The 23,643-nt window shown below is 32.0% G+C and overlaps 1 protein-coding gene across 1 annotated transcript in view; it reads left to right on the forward strand.

The window, feature by feature from the left end:
• Positions 1-23,643, forward strand: part of LOC101887446 (BCL2/adenovirus E1B 19 kDa protein-interacting protein 3) — a 41,905-nt gene that overhangs the window by 1,093 nt on the left and 17,169 nt on the right. The window lies entirely within an intron of this gene.

Here is a 23,643-nt window from a genome sequence, read left to right on the forward strand (position 1 = left end):
TCCCTCCACCCCACTCCACTCATATGCAAACCAACAACAAACACCATTGTTTCATTGCTGTGAATGCCGTTGTTTATGTTTTTTTCTTCTGTGTTTGAGAAAGAGAGAGAGAGAGATGATGCTCTTTGTCTTTGTTTAGGTTTTTTTTCTAGAGCACCGTGGCTCCCGTAATGCCATTGAAGAATTTAACCCTTTAAAATAGAAAAAAATGGTAAAGAATGAAAAAGTAGTTTGAATTCCTTAGGTTTCGGAATATTTATTTTAAAATTGAGAAAATCTAAAAAATTTAAAAAAATCAGTTTATTTTTTTTATTATTTCTAGAAAAATAAATTTGATTTCTTTTAATTTTTTTTGCATTTAAGGCATTTTAAGAGAAAATCAAAAACATTTTTTTTAATTTAAAAAAAAATATAGAAAATCTTTTTAAAAGAATAAATACATTTTACATTTAGTTTTTTGAGAATATATTTTTTTGAATTAATAATTTTTTGAAACCTATTTTTTTTTTTATCAAATTTTTCTTTGAACCAAAAAAAAAAGATTTTCCTAAATTCATCCATCTGCCCTTAAGTGGCATATCAAATCAAATTTCATGCCAACTTTCCGCTCGCTCACATCAATAACAAAAATTTTCACCCTCAATGGGTACATAAATATGCAACACCTTTTTTGGAGTTGGAACAGCAAATGGAGTCAACAACAAGTTATGGATGTGGGGAAGGAAAAAAAATCATCCCCTTAATCAAACAAATAGGGGTTGGTCGTTTTTCGTTTTGTTTTTATATCATTCGAACGTTGACTCTGGCACGTAGGCCGCCAACAGAATGTAAACAATATTCAACTCCCTTCTTCCCCACCACTTCAATTTTTTCCATAGCAAAATAACTTTATTATACAATTCAAAAACATTTTAAATATTGAAAAAAAAAAAAAATAAATAAATAAAAAAATTAATAGAGCCGAACACATGCATTTAGTGTTGTTTTGCCCTAAAACCGCTTGCCAATCCAAGTAATGCGCATTGTTTTGTGGCTTGGAATTAAATATAATATATGACCGCCCCTCCTCACCCCTCTCCTCTTGGTCTTCCAGCCATTTTTTTTGTGGTTTGGCTTTATTTTGTGTATTTTGTTTTTCCATCGTTTTTGTTGTGCTACGAAAACAAAACAAAAAAACCTACGAAAAACATGTAGTATGTACATAGGTCTATAAATAGCAACAAGCTTTGTTTATATTTTCAATTCGATTTCTCTTTCATCGTTGCTTCCAAATTTGGTACAAACTATATGCGCTTTATTGCGAGGGGTGACTTTTTGCTGGCAGGCTTTTAATTTTGGGCCTTTAAAGGAGGCATTAGATGCTATGAAAATCAGAGAAAAATTAATTTTTGGTGTTTTTTTTTAAGTTTATATCCTCTTCTTTATTATAATTTTGAAAGTTCCAGATTTGGTCGGAAATAAAATTTTTTGGTCGATTTTTATTTTTTTTTGACTTTTTATTTTGGGTCATTTAAAAGAGGCATTAGATGTTCTAAAAATTAGTGAAAAATTAATTTTTGGTGTTTTTTATTAATTTTATTTCCTCTTCTTTATTATAATTTTGAAAGTTTCAGATTTGGTCGGAAATAAAATTTTTTGGTCGATTTTTATTTTTGTTTAGTGGGAGGCTTTTTATTTTATATGCTCTAAAAATCAGTCAAAAAAATACTTTTTGAGGGGTTTTTTTAGCTTTATATCCCGTTTTTAATGTAATTTTTAAAAGTTCCAAATTTGGTCGGAACTAAAATTTTTTGGTCGGAAAATAACAGAAAAAAAAGGAACTGATGAGGACTGTTGGCTCTTTCCTTTGGAAACAAGAATTGGTTAAACATAAAATTTTTGGTCGGTTTTATAACCGATTTGAATAAACCCATTTCAGGTTTTGGAGTTTTTTCAGGATGTTTTTTTCTACAAACCTGCTACTTTCTTTTTTGTTTCCAAAAATTACAGCTTTTTAAAAAAAAATCATCTAAAATTTTTGGTCGTTTTTTTTTAATGACCGAAAAATGGGCCACTTTTTGGTCGATTTAATTAACAATGACGTGGGAAACTGAATATACGCTTAAAAAGCACCTTTAAAAACAATATTTAAAATAATAGTTTTGGTCGGTTTTAAAACCAATTTTAAAATTAGCTTTTGGGCCTATTTTAGGATGCTCATCTAATTTGCCTAATTTTTCAAAAAAAAAAAAAAAAAAAAAAAAAAAAAAAATAAAATAAAATAAATAAATAAATAAATAAAATAAAATAAATAAAATAAAAATTCTGAGAAGTCGTAGAAAAAAATTTAGGTCGGTTTTTTAAAAAGTCAAAAATTTGGCTATTTTTGTTCGATTTTTTAAATTACATGGGAAACATATTATTCGCTTTAAAACCAGCAGCAATATTTGTTGAAAAAAGCTTTTTGGTCGGTTTTCGAATCATTTTGAAGAAATTAATTTGGACTTTTTTAAAGGTCTCAATTTCATTAAAAAAAAAAACGAAAAATCGTAAACAAATTTTTGCCATTTTTTTTTGAAGGTGCCAATATTTGGTCGGTTTTTTAAAATTGTGTGAGAAACTCCTCCTCTCCTTCCCTGCTCTCTCCCCATCCATACCTCTCTAGGCATGGATTGTTGTTAAATTTTAAAAGAGTTTGTTCTCAAAACGCCATCTCTAGTCATGGACAACTGTCATCCCCCGCCAATCAGCTTTATTGACGTCACAGCCAACGTCAACAACAGCTGCAACAATCTGAACAAAGAACCAACTCCCAGGTTCTTTGTTTCCCACAAATTTTTGCCAACTTTGTTGTTTTTGTTGTTTTTTTTACTACTGGTCTCCAGTGAACAAATAACAACAACAACATTTAACACACAGATGTCATTTTCTTTGTTGTTGTTGTTTATTAATCATGGCTAAAATATTTCTTTGGAATTGAAGACGCAATTTTTTCCCTCTTAGCCTATTTTCGCCTGATGACCTTTATCAGCAAACGAAAAATTTATCTTTATGAGCGTGCGATTTATAAACGTCGCAGGGAGATTAAGAAAACAAAAAAAAAAAAACAAAAGGCATTGCACTGGACTACCACCACCACCAATGGCGTCGAGGTTTTTGTCTTCAATGGCAGGTGATGAATCAATATGGGTGACACAGATGCCGGCATTGCCTTTTGTCATGTTGTTTCTTAAAAGGCAAAAATTGCAATAATATTTTCTTCGAAAAAAAATTTTTGGTCGGAAAAATTTTGGTCGAAAAAAATTTAGGTCGAAAAAAATTTTGGTCGAAAAAAATTTTGGTCAATTTTTTTTTTCTTTAAAAAAATCTAAAATTAAACCATTTAGGTTGATTTTTGAAATTTATTTGGGGATTTTAAAAGGTTAAGGCAAAATATTTTCCCGATATAATTCAGAAAAATTTTGGTCGATTTTTTTTGGTTTATAAAATCTAAAATAAAACATTTTAGGTTGTTTTTTTTAATTTATTTGGGGGTTTTAAAAGGTTAAGGCTCTCAAAGGCAAAATATTTTCCCAAAACCCCTAGGAGATAATATATCCATTTTCATTTTGTTGAATCTTGATTATATTTATTTTTTTTGTATTTTTTTTAACAAAAATTCCCTTATACGGCTGACGTGTTGCAACGCGAAAACGTGTAACATTTCCATTTGTTTATAAATTTTGCCATTTTTTTTTTTTTTTTTTTTTTTCATTTTTTTTTTGATTTTTTTTTCTGTACCTGTCAGTTATTTTCTCTGCCATGTAGGCGCAATGTGTTTTTTTAGCTTTACATTTGTGTACGTGATTTTCGTTTCGTATTACTTACTACGTTTGTGCAGTGCATTTTACACATCTCCTCTACCTCCCACCCCCATTGAATTTCGTCTCTGATTTATCTCATTATTGTTTACAATTGCCATGTTTTTGTTATTGCTGTATTGTTTTTCATGTTTTTCTTGAGTGTTAATAAACTTTAATTTCCTCACCTTGCGCGCCCGCCTCCCACATTCTATTGTCACATTTTCTATTTCATTTTTTTCCTATGAAATGGTGCAATTGTCTCCATCATGGAAATGACGTCTTTGCCTCTTGAATTTGAAAATAGGCAACAAAATATCTGGTTTTTTCAATAATTTCTTATTATTGTCTTGTCAATTATATTATCATTTCTAATTACCTTTGATCGCAAAAAAAGCAAACAACAGCAATTTTAAAAATAGAATATCTTCCAGTTGATTGGTTTTTTGGATTACCACTTAAGTGATCGTTTCTCGTAAAATCTTCTCGTCACTCTCTCCTCTCTCTCTATCTCTCTCCCTGTTATTGGAATTTAAATTGCATTGCCAGCAACGAAATGACAAAGACAGATGTGCCAGTTGGCAAAATGTCATTGTTTTTTTTTTTTTTTAAAGCTTTTTTTTTCCAAAGAAAGTAGGTTCACAACCCCACAATAAATAAATATCTGTCCGATGACACATAATACAGCAGCCGATTTGGTAGGTGATTAATCCACCTCATTCAAGTGCTAATTGATAATATTTATAGTTTAACAGGAAAATAATTATTTCCATTTATAAGACGGCATCAAAGAGAGGCAATTTAAAAAAGGAATTTTCCATGGAAAATAAAGTTTATGTCGTTTGGATCAATTGGCTAAGTTATTTAGGCCAATTATACAATGTGGAGAATATTTTTTATGACATTGGGATAGGGTGGGAAAAAGATTTGGGAATTTGGATAATGTGGATAAGAGATTTGGGCTTCTGGATGGTAATAAATAACTTGGATAACGAATTGAAGGCACTTGGTGAGTCAATATGAGTCATTTCTGAATGTGGATAATCAAGATAAAGCATTTGGAGAACGTGGGTAATCGATATAAGTCGTTTGAATAACATGGATAAACAATATAAGGCATTTGAATTATGTGTATAATTAATATGAGTCATTTGGATAATGTGGATAATCGATGTAAGTCATTTGGATAATGTGGATAAACAATATAAGTCATTTGGAGAACGTGGATAATCGATATAAGTCATTTGGAGAACGTGGATAAACAATACAAGGCATTTGGATAATGTGGATAATCAATATAAGTCATTTCGAGAACGTGGATAATCAGTAAAAGTCATTTAGATAACGTGGATAATCGAAGTAATTCACTTGGATAAAATGGATAATGGATATAAGTCATTTGGAGAACGCGGATAATCAATATAAGTTCTGTGGATAACGTGGATAACCGTATAAGTCACTTGGACAATGTGGATAATCAATATGAGTCATTTGGAGAAAGTTAATAGTCGACATAAGTCCCGTGGATAAGGTGGATAATCAGTAAAAGTCATTTGGATAACGTGGATAATCAATATGAGTTATCAGGATATCGTGGATAATCAATATAAGTCATTTGGAAAATGCGGATAATCAATATAAGGTATTTCGAGAACGTGGATAATCAATATAAGTCATTTGGATAACGTGGATAATCAATATAAGGCATTGGGAGAACGTGAATAAACAATATAAGTATTGTGGACAAAGTGGATAACCAATATAAGTCATTTGGAGAACGCGGATAATCAATATAAGACCTGTGGATAACGTGGATAATCGATATAAGGCATTCGGAGAACGTGGATAATCAATATAAGTCCTGTGGATAACGTGGATAAACGATATAAGTCATTTGGATAATGTGGATAATCGAAGTAATTCATTTGGAGAACGTGGATAATCAATATAAGTCCTGCGGATAAGGTGCATAATCAGAATAAGTCATTTTAATGAAGTGGATAATCAATATAAGGCATTTGGATAACGTGGATAATCAGTATAAGGCATATGAAGAACATGGATAATCAATATAAGGTCTGTGGATAACGTGGATAATAAATATAAGTCATTTGGAGTACTTGGATAACCAATATATGGCATTTGGAAAACGTGGATAATCATTTAAGTCATTTGGATAATGTGGATAATCAATATAAGTCCTGTGGATAACGTGGATAATCAATATAAGGCATTTGGAGAAGGTAGATAAACAATATAAGTACTGTGGATAGCGTGGATAATCAGTATGAGTCCCAAGGATAACGTGGATAAAAGAAATTTCACTTGGATAACGCGGATAATAAAAAATCACGACTTAGATAACGAAGAAAATCCACGTGGATAATGCGGATAATGAAAAAATGTCTTTGGATAACGTGGATAATGAAGTGTAACGACTTGGATAACCCGGATAATGAAGAAAATGCTCGTGGATAACACGGATAATGAAAAAAATCAACGTGGATAATGAGGATAACGCGGATAATGAAAAAAACCCTTCATGAATAACGTGGATAATGAAGAAATCCTTCGTGGATAACTCGGATAATGAAGAAAATCAGCGTGAATAATGACGAAAATCCGCTTGGATAACGCGGATAATGAAGAAAGCCCTTGTGGATAACGCGGATAATGAAGAAAAACCACTTGGATAATGACGAAAATCCACGTGAATAATGCGGATAATGAAAAAATGTCCTTGGATAACGTGGACAATGAAGTGTAACGACTTGGATAACCCGGATAATGAAGAAAATGCTCGTCGATAACACGGATAATGAAGAAAATCAACGTGGATAATGAGGATAACGCGGATAATGAAGAAAACCTTCATGAATAACGTGGATAATGAAGAAATTCTTCGTGGATAACTCGGATAATGAAGAAAATCAGCGTGAATAATGAGGAAAATCCACATGGATAACGCGGATAATGAAGAAAGCCCTTGTGGATAACACGGATAATGAAGAGTAAAGACTTGGACAACCCGGATAATGAAGAAAATGCTCGTGGATAACACGGATAATGAAGGAAATCAACGTGGATAATGAGGATAACGCGAATAATGAAGAAAAACTTCATGAATAACGCGGATAATGAAGAAATCCTTCGTGGATAACTCGGATAATGAAGAAACATCTCGTGGATAACACGGATAATGAAGAAAATCAGCGTAAAAAATGAGGAAAATCCACATGGATAACTCGGATAATGAAGAAAATCTTCACGGATAACGCGGATAATGAAGAAATCCTTCGTGGATAACTCGGATAATGAAGAAAAACCACTTGGATAATGACAAAAATACACGTGGATAATGCGGATAATAAAAAAATGTCCTTGGCTAAACCTATCGTGGATAACTCGGATAATGACGAATATTCTCGTAGATAACACGGATAATGAAAAAATCCATTTGGATAGCGCAGAAAATACAGAAAATCAACGAGGATAATGCGAATAATAAAGGAGATGTACGTGGATAATGCGGATAAAAAAGAAAACCGGTTTGGATAAAGTGGGTAATAAAGAATAACCCCTTGCATAACTCGGTTAAAGAAGAAAATGCCCGTAGATAATGCGAATAATGGGGAAAATCACCTTGGTTATCCAAGCGGACAAGGGAGAAAATACACTTTGATAACGTGGATAAAAAAATTTTTATGGATAACACTACTTCGAGGATAGCGCGAGGATAGTATATTGAGTCCCTTCAATGATATGGATAATTTGATTTCTATGAAACCCATTCAAATTTTCCTCCACACCTAACAATTTCCTCAGAAAATCCGACCAAACCAAACAAGTTTCTAAAAATACAAAACACCAGCAAACAGAAAAAAACATCAATGTGTGGTCATGTTTCAGTTTTGGTACGTGCTGTGTGTTGGCACAGTGGGAGGGGAGGGATGAGAGGAAGTTGGGTGATCGTTGGGAGACCCATAAAACATTTCAACTTTGACGCCTTTTTTGTTGATGTCTGTTTGTCTTTTACAAAAACAAATAGAAAAAAACAACATCAGGACTCGAGTTATTGACTAAATGACCGGCAACAACAACAGCAACCACATCAGAATAGAGAGGGAGAGAGAAACCCAATACCCCTTGTTTATATTTGACGTCTTTGAGGCCGCACAGTAAAAAAGGTAGGGATGTATGTCTGTCGGTGTGGTGGGTGATTTAATATTTATTTAGTCTACCCCTAAAAACCAGGCAATAAAAGTGACAATTCACCCGCCACCTAATGACGACAGACAGACAGACAGACATACGTCACGGACGGTCGTGTCATTTGGAAAGTTGACAGGTAGTTGGGAAATATTTTGGTTTCAATGGAAATGTAAACAATTTCTTTTCTGGAGAAATGCACTGCCAGCAGGAAGCCACAAACAAGTGTAGTTTAGGGATACATGTTGGTGTGGGTGTGTGTGGCTCCGTGTGTTTGTCCTTTGAGGAAGGATAAAGATTTACATTTCTATGGCTTTGTAAATACCAAGGCTAACTGTAAATCAAGGATTTGATTATTTGTTTTTTTTTTTTGAGGGAAATTTCCATTAGTCATTGAAATTTTAAAAGGAAAATTTCCCAAGCAAGTGTCCTGAAGGTTAGTCTCGAGGATTTAAGATTTTCAGCGTTAAATTTAATCATGGCTTACCTTGGATAGTCACAAACTGCAGAAATTTTTTTTGAAAACACCTCAAACAAGTGCTACGTGCATTTGTAGATTTTCAAGAGATAAGGATTACCTTAAATAATTTTCTTTGTTTTGCTAAAAGTATTCTTCCTTTCTTCTCTTTCCTCCTTGTCGTTTCTAAATCTCTGCCTACATTTTCTTATCCATTGTCTGGTATTGAATTTTATTTTTTGTTTTTCTTTTCAATAATTAGCTTCACTGCTTCATTGGACACGTGAGTGGTGGGATTTGTTTTGTATTGTTGTTTTTGCTTAGCTAATATTGATCTTGCTCGCTCTTCTCTCCTCCTGCCATGGCGGCAGGAGGGAAACGTGCCTATCTGTGCAGCACAGCCAGATAATTGCCAATCTATTAAATAAATGGCGCGGCAAACGGCATCAACAACAACAGCATGGAAACAAAATGTAATTTTTATTCCAGTCGAATGGAATTGTAATTGCTTTGGGGGAATATTGAAACGAAAAGAAAAACGTCATGTAGGCATTGCTGTCGCTGAATCGAATAGAAGGAAAAAAAGAAGAACATTTTTGAAAAAAAAAAATGAATAAAATTTAAATTTTAAAGGCATCTTCTTGCAATTGGATAACGTGATAAAATAATTTTCTTTGTTTGGAAAACATGGATAAAATATTTTGGCATTTATATTAGAAGCGGGATAATTAGGGATAACATGGATAATGAATATTTGTGGTGGCTAATGTCTTAATATCATGTGGATAATGGATTTAAGGCGTTAGGATAATGCGGATAATGCATTTTCATAATTTGGATAACGTGGATAATGTATTTACACTACTTGGATAACGTGGATAATGCATTTATATTGTTTGGATAACGTGGATAAAGCATATACATAGCTTGGATAACATGGATAATGAATTAAAGACATTTGGATGACGTGGATAAAACACCTACATAATTTGGATAACGCGGATAATGTATTTACAGAGCTTGGATAATGCATTTACATACTTTGGATAAAGTGGATAATGCATTTACAAACTTTGGATAACGTGGATAATAAATTAAAGACATTTGGATGACGTGGATAATTAATTAACGACATTTGGATAACGTGGATAATACATTTACATACTTTGGATAACGTGGATAATGTATTTCCAAACTTTGGATAATGTGGATAACGCATTTACATAGTTTGGATAACGTGGATAATACATTTACATACTTTGGATAAAGTGGATAATGCATTTACATACTTTGGATAACGTGGGTTATGTATTTCCAAACTTTGGATAATGTGGATAACGCATTTACATAGTTTGGATAACGTGGATAATACATTTACATACTTTGTATAAAGTGGATAATGCATTTACATACTTTGGATAACGTGGATAATGTATTTACAAACTTCGGATAATGTGGATAACGCATTTACACAGTTTGGATAACGTGGATAATACATTTACACAGTTTGGATAACGTGGATAATACATTTACATACTTTGGATAACGTGGATAATGCATTTACATACTTTGGATAACGTGGATAATAAATTAAAGACATTTGGATGACGTGGATAATTAATTAACGACATTTGGATAACGTGGATAAAGCATTTACATAATTTGGATGACGTGGATAAGGCATTTATATAATTCGGATAAAGTGGATATTGCATTTAGAAAATTTGGATAATGTGGATAATGTTTTACATACTTTGGATAAAGTGTATAATAAATAAACGAAATTTGGATAATGTGGATAACGCGTTTATATAATTGGGATAAGGCGGATAATGTATTTAAATCATTTGGATAAAGTGAATAAATGATTTATTTCATTTGGATAACGTAGATACATTATCTGGATAACGTAGATACATTATACACCTTATCTGGATAACGTAGATACATTATCCACATTATCTGGATAACGTAGATACATTATCCACATCATTTACATAATCTAGATACATTGTCTATATTATCTTGAAGATGTAGATACATTATCCACGTTATTTGGATAACGTAGATACATTATCCACGTTATTTGGATAACGTAGATACATTATCCACGTTATTTGGATAACGTAGATACATTATCTATATTATTTACATCACGTAGATACATTATCCACATTATCTGGATAACGTAGATACATTATACACCTTATCTGGTAACGTAGATATATTATACACGTTTTCTGGATAACGTAGATACATTATCCACGTTATCTGGATAACGTAAATACATTATCCACGTTATTTGGATAACGTAGATACATTATCCCATTATCTGGATAACATAGATACATTATCTGGATAACGTAGATACATTATACACTTCATCTGGATATCGTAGATACATTATCCACGTTATCTGGATAATGTAGATACATTATCCACGTTATCTGGATATCGTAGATACATTATCCACGTTATCTGGATAATGTAGATACATTATCCACATTATTTTTATAACGTAGATACATTATCCACGTTATTTTTATAACGTAGATACATTATCCACGTTATCTGGATAACGTAGATACATTATACACTTCATCTGGATATCGTAGATACATTATCCACTATATCTGGATAACGTAGAAACATTATCCACTTTATTTGGATAATGTAGATACATTATCCACATTAGCTGGATAACGTACAGTGGTGGCCATATCATATGCAACTGAAATCTAACCTTTACCAAAAACCGTGAAAAAATTTTCTGAAAACAAAATTATGCAATTATTTTTTTAAATATTATTTTTTATTGCTTGTAGTTTAAGAAAAAAACATATACTCCATAGATATTCAATTCATTTATAAAAAAAAATTAGAAAAAGATATTCAGTCTTATTATGAAGTGGCCAAAACATATGCAACTAATTAAATCGAGCTCAGTAAAGTGCAAATAAAGTTAATATTTTGTTGCAAATCCGTTGTTGTCGATTACAGCCTGACATCTTCGAGGCATTGACGCTATATGATTGTCAATGACGCTTTTTGGGATTGATTTCCAGGCATCTTCCAGCCGGCAAAATAAAACATCTAAACTTGTACAATTTTCTCGATCAATTTTTTTGTTTACAATTTCCCACAGATTCTCTATTGGGTTTAAATCTGGGGATTGGGGTGGCCATTCCATTACCGTAACTCTATTATCGGCAAACCACGATTTGACCACCTTCGAAGCGTGTTTGGGGTCGTTGTCCTGTTGAAAGACCCACCGCAATGTCATATTATATTCTGCGTATGCGAGCATTACCCTTTGCAATATGTCTTTATACATAAATCTATCCATAATACCAACAATTCTATGCAGTGGGCCAACTCCAGCACCAGAAAAACAACCCCACACCATTATATTGCCCCCTCCATGATTGACCGTTTTTTTACAGTAACGTGCTTCGAGTCGTTTTCCTTCTGGTCGCCTTACATAGCACATGACATCGCTACCAATGATGTTAAATTTGGACTCATCACTAAATAATATAGTTCTCCATTTACTTTCTGTCCAATTTATATGAGCTTTAGCAAATTCCAAACGCTTTTTCTGGTTTCGCTTGAATATCAGTGGTTTTTTTTGCAGGACGTCTTGCGCAGAGGGAGGCTTGTAAAAGTCTTCTACGGATGGTGCGAGCAGAAACTGGCAACTGAAATCTTTCCACTATCTTAGAGGATGATATAAATGGGTCTTTTTTCACGTGTCTGATTATTAATTTGTCCGTCCGATCGCTTGTTTTTCGACTTCGACCACCACGGTGTATAACAGAGACTTGTGATTTTTTTTTGTAATTATTAATGATGCGCGATATGGAGCTTTTATGAACGGTATATTTCTCGGCAATACATTTTTGTGATAATCCAGAAGAATACGCAGTCACAATTCGTTGTCTGAGCTCAAGTCCAAATTTATCGCGTGCCATTTTTGAACAAACTCTATTTTAGCTTTGTGAAAAAAGCAACGCAATAAAAATGTGAAGGTAGCTTTAAATCTCTTTACGTAGTGTCTCTAGCTAATAATAAGAAGAACAATAGAACAAACGAAATTGTAAAAATGCCGTTATTTAAACCAAATATATAAAGTTGCATATGTTTTGACCACACCAAATTTCATATTTGTCAACAAAACACCTGTAAACATAGAGATGTAAACAAAAGATGCACATTTTGATAATAATTTGAAATCGTAAGAACGTATTGACTATAATTAACCCATCTTTATATACTTCGTTGTGAAATTTACAAATTTATATAGCCTTTTAATGTAGATGAATCTTAGTTGCATATGATATGGCCACCACTGTAGATACACTATCCACGTTGTCTGGATAACGTAGATACATGGTCCACTTTATCTGGATAACGTAGATACAATATCCACGTTATTTGGATAACGTAGATACATTATCCACGTTATCTGGATAACGTAGATACATTATCCACATTATCTGGATAATGTAGATACATTATCCACGTTAACTGGATAACGTAAATACATTATCCACATTGTCTGGATAACGTAGATACATTATCCACGTTATCTGGATAACGTAGATACATTATCCACATCATTTACATAATCTAGATACATTATCTACATTATCTTGAAGATGTAGATACAGTATAAACTTCATCTGGATATCGTAGATACATTATCCACATTATCTGGATAACGTAGATACAATATCAACATTATCTGGATAACGTAGATACATTATCCACGTTATCTGGATAACGTAGATACATTATACACTTCATCTGGATATCGTAGATACATTATCCACGTTATTTGGATAACGTAGAAACATTATCCTCGTTATCTGGATAACGTAGATACATTATCCACGTTATCTGGATATCGTAGATACATTATCCACGTTATCTGGATAACGTAGATACAGTATCCACATTATTAACAAAACGTAGATACATTATTTACATTATCTTGAAGATGTAGATACATTTTATAATTCATTGTTATTTACCTTATCTGGATAGGGTAGATACATTATACACTTTATCAGCATGATGTAGATACATTTTCCACGTTATCTGGATAACGTAGATACATTATCTACATCATTTACATAATGTAGATACATTATCTACAATATCTTGAATATGTAGATAGATTATAGATTTCATCTGTATATTGTAGATACAATATTTACCCTATCTGGATAATGTAGATACATTATCTTTTATTATTTGGATAATGTATCTGCGTTATCCAGAGGCCCTAAAACTTCCATTTTTGGAAAAGATATATATTTTCTCCATGCCGCATATCGTAAATGTGTATGTATTCATTCCTCTACTGATAACGATCCCACAGTATCAGCAAACATATGTTGTTTAACACACCCCTTTTTAATATTTCTCCCCTCTCTGGTTTTTCAAATGAAGCAGGTCTTGAGCATGTTTGCTGCTGATAGTATTTCAATGGCAAATATGGAAGGAAGATAAAGAAAACTTGTAAATGTACATAGCAAATGAATTTTCTTTATCGGCATGGTTTTGAAAACAATACCACGAGTCGGGTATGAAAAAAATGCCGCTTTTTCTTTTTTTGAGAATCCGATTCGAATTTAATGGGAATTACTTTCTATGTATACAATGTTGTGGGTTTTCTCTAAATATTTATTTTTTGTTTTCAAAAAAAAAAAAAAAAAAAACCCGCTGCGGTAGTTGGTGGTTTGTTTGTCTCTCCTCTCCAAAACCAAAGCCAAGGTAAATATTCAAGATTTGTGTGAAGCGGCCATTAGACTTAGGAGCTCTCGAAATGTTGATATTTGCTAATTAAATATTTTTTTGTTTTGTTTAAATAATTGAGATTTAATGGATTTTATGGGCCATCGAACAAAGGTGTGTGGGTTGTGTTGTGTTTTTTTCTTTTGTTTGCCGAGATAATTTGGGCGGGGAAGATTCATATTTTGTTATTTTTGGGTTTATAGATAACATGTGTACCTTTACTTCCCCCCATCCAACCCCTCGTACTTTTGGGGATACTGGGTCATTTTGCTATCAGCTTCGTTTCAAGTGACACACATTTTTGTTCTCAGCTCAGACAGACACTGACGCATTTGTTATTCACTCGGCCGACTTCTAATTTGCCATACCAATTTCGAGAACTATGGAGATTTCAATTCAACATATCAATTATTTAATTGAAATGATTATAAATTAAATCATATATTTATCTCTTAATTACTGGTACAACAACAACAATCAGTTAAGCTCCTCAAAAGTCAATTTTATTGCCATAATTGACGACGATGTCAATTGTAATTCTATTTTAAGCAGTTAGCCTCCATTGATCTTTATGCACACGTCGCAGGCTTCCATCTGATCGGGAGAAGACTCCTCTTGCAATTCCGCTGGCTGGCTGGCTGGAAAATACTGTATTTTTCTGGTTTTCTTATCGTCTATGCTTTGTTGCTTTCTTGTTGTTTTTGCAACAATGAACTTGATTGTCTTCAATGGGTGAGGACCTCCTCATGGCAGGCGTGGAATATATAGACATATGTATATGTGTATGTATGTATATCAGTGTTCCATGACAAAAGACAACAAATAGTGGCTCGAAGATTGTCGGAAATGGTCAATAAGGATATTTTTCGAGTTTACAACACAAAATTTCGACAATGTCGTAAATGTCAAAAACCTGTATATTGGGTATAAATCGTTGAAAAAGTGTTAGGAATGATGATTTCAAGGATTACTACCTAAAAAAACGAGTTGTCGTAAACGTCAAAAATCTGTATAAAATGTAAAAAACCTCACAAAATGTGACAGTAACCAATTATTGGCTCGAATATTGTCCGAAATGGTGTGTAGAGATATTTTTCGAGTTTACAACACAAAATTTCGACAATGTCGTAAATGTCACAAACCTGTATAATGGGTATAAATTGTAAAATAAACATGAAAAATCACGTAAACATGATTTGGAATGATAATTACAAGGTTTACAACCTAAAAAACCGAAATGTCGTAAATGTGTATAAAATGTAGAAAACCTCATAAATTGTGACAATAAACAATTATTGGCTCGAATATTGTTACAAATGGTGTATATGGCTGTTTTTGATGTTTACAACACAAAATTTCGACAATGTCGTAAATGTCAAAAACTTGTATAATAGGTAAAAAATGTAAAATTAACATGAAAAAAAAAACACGTAAAAATGGTTTGGAATGATAATTACAATAAAAAACCGAAGTGTCGTAAACGTCAAAAATCTGTATAAAATGTAAAAAACCTCATAAATTGTGACAATAATCAATTTTTGGCTGGAAAAGTTTTAGAAATGGTGTGTAAGGATGTTTTATCAAGTTGACAACACAAAATTTCGACAATGTCGTATATGTCAAAAACCTGTATAATTGGTATAAATCGTAAAATAAACATGAAAAAAAACACGTTAAAATGGTTTGGAATGATGATTTCAAGGTTTACAACCTAAAAAACCAAAATGTCGTAAACGTCAAAAATCTGTATAAAATGTAAAAAACCTCACAAATTATGAAAATACCAATTATTTGCTCCAATATTGTCAGAAATGGTGTGTAAGGATGTTTTATCAAGTTTACAACACAAAATTTCGGCAATGTCGTAAATGTCAAAAACCTGTATAATGGTTATAAATCGGGAAATAAGTATTAAAAACTTGAAAAAACTGTTAGGAATGATGATTTTAAGGTTTACAACCTAAAAAATCAAGTTGTCGTAAATGTCAAAAATTTGTATAAAATGTAAAAAACCTCACAAATTGTGACAATAACCAAATATTGGCTCGACGATTGTCCGAAATGGTGTGTAAGGATATTTTTCGAGTTTACAACACAAAATTTCGACAATGTCGTAAATGTCAAAAACCTGTATAATGGGTATAAATCGGGAAATAAGTATTAAAAACTTGAAAAAAGTGTTAGGAATGATGATTTCAAGATTTACAACCTAAAACAACGGATTGTCGTAAAAGTCAAAAATATGTATAAAATGTAAAAAACCTCGCAAATGGTGACAATGATTAATTTTTGGCTCGAATATTGTTAGAAATAGTGTAAATGGCTGTTTTTGAAGTTTACAACACAAAATTTCGACAATGTTGTAAATGTCAAAAACCTGTATAATAGGTAAAAAACGTAAAATTAACATAAAAAAATACATAAAAATGGTTTGGAATGATAATTACAAGGTTTACAACTTAAAAACCCGAAATGTCGTAAACGTCAAAAATCTGTATAAAAGGTAAAAAACTTTGACAATAATCAATTATTGGCTCAAATATTGTCAAATATGTTTTGTACGAATATTTCTGGAGTTTACAACAAAAATTTTCGACGATGTCGTAAATGTCAAAAACCTGTATAATGGGTATAAATCGTAAAATAATCATGAAAAACACGTAAAAATGGTTTGGAACGATAATTTAAAGCTTTACAACCTAAAAACCCGAAATGTCGTAAACGTCGTAAATGTGTATAAAATGTAAAAAACCTCATAAATTGTGACAATAATAAATTTTTGGCTGGAAAAGTTTTAGAAATGGTGTGTAAGGATGTTTTATCAAGTTTACAACACAAAATTTCGACAATGTCGTAAATGTCAAAAACCTGTATAATGGGTATAAATTGTAAAATAAACAGGAGACACGCGTAAAAATGGTTTGTAATGATGATTACAAGGTTTACAACCTAAAAAACCGAAATGTCGTAAACGTCAAAAATCTGTATAAAATGTAAAAAACCTCACAAATTGTGACAATAACCAATTTTTGGATCGAATATTGTCGGAAATGCTGAGTAAGGAAATTTTTCGAGTTTACAACAAAAAAAATCGACAATGTCGTAAATGTCAAAAACCTGTATAATTTGTATAAATCGTAAAAAACTTGAAAAAAAGTGTTAGCAATGATGATTTCAAGGTTTACAACCTAAAAACCTGAATTGTTGTAAACGTCGTAAATCAGTATAAAATGTAAAAAAGTTCCGAATTTTGACAATAATCAATTATTATCTCTAATATTGTCAGAGATGGTGTGTAAGGATGTTTTTTGAAGTTTACGATGCAGAATTTTTAAAATGTCGTAAATGTCAAAAACTTTTTTAAAATGTAAAAAATACATATTTCTTGTTTTGAGTTAAAAATCAGAGAAAATTATGATTCTAAGCATAAATGGCGAAAAATTGCATGTGTCGTAAATGTCGAAAACTTGTAAAAAATGTAAAAAACTTCAAACTTTTTGTCGTAAATGTCAAAAACTTGTAAAAATGTAAAAAAAAAATACAATTTTGTTCTTATTAAACTTACAAATGAGCCAATAAACTGATTTCAACCTTAAATAGCGGAAAATTGCATGTGTCGTAAATGTCAAAAACTTGTCAAAAATGTAAAAAATCCTTAAAATCCAGAGATTGGGTAATAAAGTATAAAAGTATGGATTGCACCTTTAAAAAATGGAAATTCGTGATTTAACGCCCGGAAACTATGTCGTAACTTTTTGTCGTAAATGTCAAAAACTTGTAAAAAACGTAAAAATGCAATTTTTGTTACAAATGAGCAAATAAATTGATTTCAACCTTAAATAGCGGAAAATTGCATTTGTCGTAAATGTCAAAGACTTGTCAAAAATGTAAAAAACTCTTAAAATCCTGAGATTGAGTAAAGGAGGATTATAGTATGGACTGAAACTTTTAAAAAATGGAAATTCGTAATTTGTAGCCTGGAAACTATGTCGTAACTTTTTGTCGAAAATGTCAAAAACTTGTATAAAACGTAAAAAAAATACAATTTTGTTGTTATTTAAGTTACAAATGAGTGAATAAATTGATTTCAACCTTAAATAGCGGAAAATTGCAAATGTCGTATATGTCAAAAACTTGTAAAAATGTCAAAAACTTGTGTAAGATGTAAAAAAATGCAATATTGTTGTTATTTTGGCAACTAATGAGTGAATAAATTGATTTCAACTTTAAATAGCGGAAAATTGTAAATGTCGTAAATGTCACAAACTTGTATAAAATGTAAAAAATGTAGTTTTGCTGTTATTTAAGTTACAAATAAGCGAAAATAGTGATACCAATCCTAAATCATAGAAAATTCAATTTGTCGTAAATGTCAAAAACTTGTAAAAAATGTCAAAAACTTGTTTAATATGTACAAAATGTAATTATGTTGTTATTCAAGCAAAGAATGAGTGAATAAATTGATTTTAGCATTAAATAGCGGAATATTACAAATGTCGTAAATGTCACAAACTTGTATAAAATGTAAAAAAATTAGTTTTGCTGTTATTTAAGTTAAAATTGAGCGAAATTAATGATTCCAACCATAAATAGCGGAAAATTGCAAATGTCGTAAATGTCAAAAACATGTCAAAAATGTCAAAAATGTCAAAAACTTGTGTAAAATGTACAAAATGTAATATTGTTGTTATTTAAGCAACGAATGAATGAATAAATTGATTTTAGCATTAATTAGCGGAATTTTGCAAATGTCGTAAATGTCACAAACTTGTATAAAATGTAAAAAATGCAATTTTATTGTTATTTACGTTACAAATAAGCGAAAACAGCCATTTCAACCTTAAATAGCGGAAAATTTTATGTGTCGTAAATGTCAAAAACTTGTCAAAAATGTTAAAAACTCCAAAAACCATGAGAATGAGTAAAGGAGTATGATAATTTGGACTGAAACTTTTATAAAATGGAAATTTGTTAATATCTTTTGTGTCAAAAACCTGTATAAAACTGTAAAAAACTCAATTTAAATGTCAATTTGTTGCGAAAAATGTCATAGAACAATTTTACAATGCCTTTGCTATTATAAAAATTAAAAAAAAAGTACTGGAGTTTATACTCCCACCATCCCTGTTTTGCAAGGGTGGGGTTCTCCTTATGGCCATACATATGTATGTCGTTTTCTTGTTTTGTTTTGCATATTGCACTTGATACCAGCGACAAAACATTCTGTGGACGTAGTCTGCTGACTAGCAGCCCACCAACCACGTTTCATGGTCATGAATGGACAAACTGATTTGTTTCTCGTTCTGTTTTTTTGCTTTATTTAATATTCGTTTTTTGTTTTATTTTTTGAATGTAGTCGGACAAAGTAATGAATGCTCTTGAGGACCCTTTGTTATATCGGGTTTCGAACATGGCCATTTATGAGAGTTTACAATTAAAAAAAATATATATATATAATTTATGTGGATTTTTTAACCGCTGTGTGGGGTTAATATTATTTTATTTTCAATATTTTTCAAAGCTGCAGATTTTGAAATTCTATGTGTAATTTGTCCATATTGAGTTCAAAAACCCACAACGGATGAGCGGCGTCCATATCGAAGGGTATCAGTCGTTATCTGAATAACATAGAATAGAATTGCACGACCTGTGGATAGAATGGGCAAATGAGTATAAAGAAAGAGGATTGTCCGGCTCCTCCCATTACTTCACAATCTTCCCTGAAGTCACCAAACGACCATGGTTCCACAATACCACATCTACCCCTTTGGATACAAAAACACTCAACAGAGTTGTCACAAACCACGCCTTTTGCAATGCCACCTTGGAAAGAATGAAAGCAGTTCCTTCTGCCCTCTGTGAAACTTGTTGCACTGAGGAAAATGTCGACCATATCCTATTTCAGTGCCATCGCTTTTCGTCGGAAAGAAATTCTAATCACTATATGCGGAGCTCAAGATCCACTGTGGATTTCATCAACAAACATGGGATTAAAAATCTTCCTGCCATTGCTGAATTTTTGCACAAGATCAAATTTAACTTGTAAACACCTGCTCTAAACATTAACGACCTAGCGGAACCCTCCCGATTGCTTGTTGTGGCGTTATCTGGAAATTGGCCAAGTTTCAACTTTCTAAAATCAAAAAAAAAAAAAAAAAAATAGAATAGAATTGTTCGTTGACCCACATTTGTGATAGGTCTACCCCACCACCCACCTACCACGACAAAAATTAAACGCTAAAATTTATGATGATAATGATAATAAATGTAAATATTATTCTCCTTCCTTTCTGGTGGTCGACCCACAAACATAAAAACAATTATTTATGGCTGCGATATTCATCAAAATCAAACTGGGTAATTGGTTTCAAAATATGTACATATCAAACCGCACACTCACACACACCTACATATGTATATTTTGCGCATTTACAAGATCAATTGGATTTCATTTGCCAGAGCCAGAGCCGTTCTCCCCCCAGCTAAATATGTAAATATATTGCAAAAATATTCAAAGGGGGCCGGAAGGTAGTCGTAGTGACAACAGAGCCCCCATTTCGCAAACTATTGTCTGTCTGCTTGTCTTGAATTTTTTTTGTTCAAAACACAATAAAATCGCAAGTAATTTGAAATACATTGCATTGCGTCAAAGCGTCTCATGTGCAAATAAAATGATATTTGCAGAGACTTATTCTACAGCGGCGGTATATATATGTGTGTAATGAGAACTTTTCTCTGTGACAGACAAATAAAAATATTTGATGACAAATCAAAAAAAAAAAAAAAATGAACATGAAGATGCGGCGCATTTCGGATGCCACGAGTATGTCAAACACAGTTTTGAATGATGAAATTTAAAAACAAAAAAGAAAAAAACTTGGGGAAAAAATCTCCCCCACTGAAAATATCACAAAACAATTAACCATTAAGTTTTGTCATTGTTTTCATTTTTGTCGTTGTTGTATAAATAGCAACAATGCCAAACGTCTTAGAATATTATACTATAAATAGTAAGTGAAGCGTTTCCACCTACCCAGGAAACTTGATACTCCGTTTTTTGTTTCTCTAGGAATGCTAAAAAAAATATTCTACGTGACCAGTATGTCGTTCTTTGTTGTTATTATGGCTTCGACGTCACTGAAAAGATAGGAAAATTGCATTGCATTGCCTATTAAATATCAATGTAATACTGATAGCAGTGTACGTTCCGGTAGTGCAGAAGACGTAGTTAATTTTTTTTTCGTACAAAAATGCATAATTCACGGTATCTAGATTACAAAAATACATTTTCCGTGCTATTTAGGTAACGTAGATACATAATCTACGTTATTTCCGTAACGTAGATACATTATCTACGTTGTTTACATAACGTAGATACGTTATTTCCGTAACGTAGATACATTTTCCATGTTGTTAACGCAAGTTATAAGTTATCTACATAACGTAGTTACATTATCTACATTATTTACATGACGTAGATACATTATCTACGGTATTTACTTAACGTAGATACATTATCTAAGTTATTTATATACCGCAGATACTTTATATAAGTTATCTGGATGACGTAGGTACATTTTCCTTGTTATCTAGATAACGTAGATATATTATCTAATGTATCTGGATTATGTAGATACAGTTTCCATGGTATCTGGATAACATAGATACATTCTCCATGTTATCTGGGTGACGTAGATACATTTTCCTTGTTATCTGGATAACAAAGGTACATTATATATGTTATCTGGATAACGTAGATACATTTTCCACGTCCTCTGGATAACGTAGATACATTATCTACGTTATTTAGATAGCGTAGATACATTATCTACGTTATTTAGATAGCGTAGATACATTTTCCACGTTCTCTGGATAACGTAGATACATTTTCCCTGTTATCTGGATAGCATAGATACTTTATATATGTTATCTGCGTAATGTAAATACATTCTCCACGTTCTCTGGATAATGTAGATACATTATCTACGTTATGTATATAGCGTAGATACATTTTCCATGTTATCTGGATAACATAGATACATTTTCCATATTATCTGGATAACATAGATACGTTATATATGTTATCTGGATGACGTAGATACATTTTCCATGTTATCTGGATAACGTAGATACATTTTCCACGTTATCTGGATAGCGTTGATACAGTTTCCAAGTTATCTGGGTAACGTAGATACATTTTCCATGTTCTCTGGATAGCATTTATACATAATATATGTTATCTGGATAACGTAAATACATTTTCCACGTTCTCTGGATAACGTAGATACATTATCTACGTTGTTTAGACAACGTAGATACAGTTTCCATATTATCTGGATAACATAGATACATTATATATGTTATCTGGATGACGTAGATACATTTTCCATGTTATCTGGATAACGTCGATACATTTTCCACGTTATCTGGATGACGTAGATACATTTTCCACGTTATCTGGATAACATAGATACGTTATATATGTTATCTGGATAACGTAAATACATTTTCCACGTTCTCTGGATAACGTAGATACATTATCTACGTTGTTTAGACAACGTAGATACAGTTTCCATATTATCTGGATAACATAGATACATTATATATGTTATCTGGATGACGTAGATACATTTTCCATGTTATCTGGATAACGTCGATACATTTTCCACGTTATCTGGATGACGTAGATACATTTTCCACGTTATCTGGATAACGTAGATACATTATCTACGTTATTTAGACAGCGTAGATACAGTTTCCATGTTATCTGGATAACACAGATACATTATATATGTTATCTGGATGCCGTAGATACATTTTCCACGTTATCTGGGTAACGTAGATACATTTTCTACGTTATCTGGATAATGTAGATACAGTTCCCATGTTATCTGGATAACATAGATACATTATATATGTTATCTGGATGACGTAGATACATTATCTACGTTGTTTAGATAACATGGATACATGATTAAATTTATCTCGATAACATAGATACATTTTATATGTTACCTAGATGACGTAGATACATTATCTGGACAATGTACATAAATTATCCATATTTTTTTGGATAACGAAGATATATTATTTACGTCATCATCGTACAAAATCTACGTTAGATTATCCACATTTAATAGTTACATTATTACATTCTCACAATAATTAGAGGCATTTTAAGGAAAAGACTTCTCTTTGAGAGATCTGCTCTCCCTAGAATGTGTTAATTACTGTGAGAAATCATGTTTTTGTACTCTCTTTGAGTTTTCATTACTACAAAAGCAACAACAACAATTGTGTAATTAGCATCTATTTATGGGAGTGCCAAAAAGCTTAGCTGGGCGATTTGTGTGCCCTTCA

The sequence above is a fragment of the Musca domestica genome, unplaced genomic scaffold, assembly GCF_030504385.1.
Source record: "Musca domestica strain aabys unplaced genomic scaffold, Musca_domestica.polishedcontigs.V.1.1 107, whole genome shotgun sequence".
Classification (NCBI taxonomy): domain Eukaryota; kingdom Metazoa; phylum Arthropoda; class Insecta; order Diptera; family Muscidae; genus Musca; species Musca domestica.